Source organism: Lissotriton vulgaris, chromosome 11 (assembly GCF_964263255.1).
Source record: "Lissotriton vulgaris chromosome 11, aLisVul1.2, whole genome shotgun sequence".
NCBI classification, from domain to species: Eukaryota; Metazoa; Chordata; class Amphibia; order Caudata; family Salamandridae; genus Lissotriton; species Lissotriton vulgaris.
In genome coordinates, this window is record NC_141699.1 from 552,800,557 (window position 1) to 552,803,352 (window position 2,796).

Consider the following 2,796-nt stretch of genomic DNA (forward strand, 5'->3'; position numbering starts at 1 on the left):
AGCTTAAACACACTTCTGCCAGCAAGTCTGTTTCCGGAACCGCCACCAAACCAAGCGCGGCTTTCCGAACCTCAGCGCTTCACTCAGCGCGGTTTCTCCAAATACAGCGTCTCCTTCAGTGCTACAAATGACATAGGAGATCTTGGTATCAGCGCTTACCTCAGCGTGATACTGAGATGACAGCGCTTCTTCCTGCGCGGGATGTCCAAAAGATAGAGTTTCTCCCAATGCCGGATCAAGAGAACAGAAACTCCAACGAAGGAATCAGACGTCAGGAATCCTCCCGACTACCCAAACAAACAGGATTACGCGCACTTCCTGTGGCGTCTTGCTGGGTAATATAGAAAAAGCTCCTCCCATAAGACTTCTGGGAGTTGTAGTTTATTGCTGGAATGGGTTTGTAGGCGCAATGGCTCAGCGCCTGACAGCCTCATTTTCTCTACTGTGTGTTGTCTTCTCTTGCTCTATTATAATAATCATCATTTATGTTATGTTATGTTGTTAAATTTATACAGTGCACGATTACCAATGGTGTCTTGGCGCTAGCAAACCGAGAAGCAGGCCAAGGGATTAAAAAAATATGGAACGCTTCACGAATTTGCGTGTCATCCTTGTGCTGAGGTAATGCTAATGTTCTCTGTATCGTTCCAATTTTAGTATATGTATATGGCTAACTTTTTTCATGACTAGTTGTTTGAAAGTCATTTTATGTTTAGACAATTTTTTTGATGTGTAAATATAGTCCTTTTCTGCTTATTTCTTCCAACTGTTTCATACAAGCTTCTAGCTATATATAATTATTTGTGGTCATTTCCTTCTATGGTATTTATGCAAATAGTTTTTCTGACAATTGCTTTGCTATATTTGTAATGAATGTCACATTGTCTCTGGTGTGTTTGTTTGTGATGTAGCTCCAGTTACAACAGAATTCTGTATAACCCAGGAACATTTTGGGTATTGGTGTACAATATGGCCTACAGATGCTAATTTTCCCTGGCCATTAATTGTCACTATTTCCTCGCATAAGGCTGTTTTTTTGTTTTTCCCTTCAAATTCATCAGTTCTTCCCTCTACTTAATCTCCATTGTGGTATTAGCTACACCCTCTGTAGAAGGAAAAGTACAAAAACAGTCCTTTCAAAGACGTCATACGCACATCTCAAACTCTTAAGTTCTATCATTAACTCATATTGTCTATTTTTGTGCATTCAAAAGAATAGGGCATTTTAGATGCTCCATTTATGTATGTTTGGCCACACCATAACTTGCTTACAAATGTGTTTTCTCCCACAACTTACCCGCTGCTTATACCTTTTTTGCTTTTTGGGGAGCTTGAAGTTGAATTTGGGTTCAAACATTGTCAACCTATCCTTTATAAACATCAATACTATTGATCCATTAGGTGCACTGTTTACTGGATGTTTTGCCATTCTGACCTGAACCTATTCTTTATGGTGGTAACTTTTCCCTAATAAGGAAATTAAATTGTTCAATAATTTATTTGAAATCCTTTAACTTTATTAACCACTATGTTGGGTCACCCATTTTCATCTTCTCCCATCCCCCTCATTGGCAGACATTTCTGAGCCACTAATTTGCATGGCTGTTAAAAGGGATATATGGGTTATTTGTGTTTTAGGCTGCTTGCATCTGAGTATCCCTTTATGGAAAACGAGTATTAAGTGTTCTTGGTCCTCAACTATGGAATGTTCTATCTTTCCAGCCACGTCAAATCTCTGATTAGCTTCTCTACTGAAAAAAAATCTTCAAAAAATGCTATATTCTCTTATTTTTTCTGAGTGTGAGCCTGCTTTTGACGTTCGTTGCTTTGTGCTGTTCTGTGATTATGTATTGATCTTAGTATCACAAATGCTCCGGGTGATAGCTATTGTTCGACAAAAACAAATAAATAATTCAAACATATTGTTTCCGTTAGTATCCTGAAATTATTAATAATTATTTTACTAGGTCAGTGTACCAGATTATCACCTGTGGTCTTTCCTTTACTGTTTTTACCTGAAAAAGAGGACGTAGTGCAACTGCTGTTTGCATAATGTCCCGAGTACGAGAGGAAGAACCACCTGTCGTATTAAGATAGCACTGGGCCCTGGAAAATCTGAACGCCTCAGGCTGGCATCTCAGCACTCATTCCCTGAAGCTGGAGACCTGGGTTCCAAAGTAGTTTGATGTGCTACAGGCTCTCTGCTGAGTGGGTCCTTATGGTCTGCTTGCTCTTAGCTCAAAGGTAAATCTGTAGCAGAGATAGCATTCCCTTCCAGTGAAGTAACGACGACGTAGCATCAAAATCAGCAGCTTTTATTCAATAGAGTAGGAAAAGGGGACAAATTGTTGAATCCTTGAGATTCTTAAGGCAAAATTTCTGTTTCTCATTTTTTGTCAAATGCATGGGGTAAAGCAGATGTTGACTTCGTTTTTAAAACAAAATGTTAACAACAAATTTGTATTGGTTTTCCAAGGTAGAATATGGGCGAAGCCCAGCAAAGATAATACAAATAATGTGCATGGCATATAGTACGTAGGTACATCATGCAAACCCCATATAGTATGCCAAACAACAGACCGAAAATACCTCAAACAACACCGAACACACCTAGAGATCATTACATGTACATTATATACAAATTTCCAGCCACAGATAATCAAAGTCAATGGACTAAACAGGTGAATTGCTAACCACCAATTGTTCAATGGGATCGTGGGAGGCTGACTGCGTCATTGGGGGCAGATCTATACCTCTGTCTGCGGCCCAATGGGTCCAGATCTTCCTGTGCTTCTG

The 2,796-nt window shown here is 39.5% G+C and overlaps 1 non-coding gene across 1 annotated transcript; it reads right to left on the minus strand.

Moving 5' to 3' along the window:
* Positions 1–574: 574 nt before the first annotated feature.
* LOC147683133 (U6 spliceosomal RNA) lies at positions 575–682 on the minus strand. Its single transcript, XR_015302252.1, has one exon. It is a non-coding gene; the product is annotated as a U6 spliceosomal RNA (small nuclear RNA).
* Between the last annotated feature and the right edge of the window lie 2,114 nt (positions 683–2,796).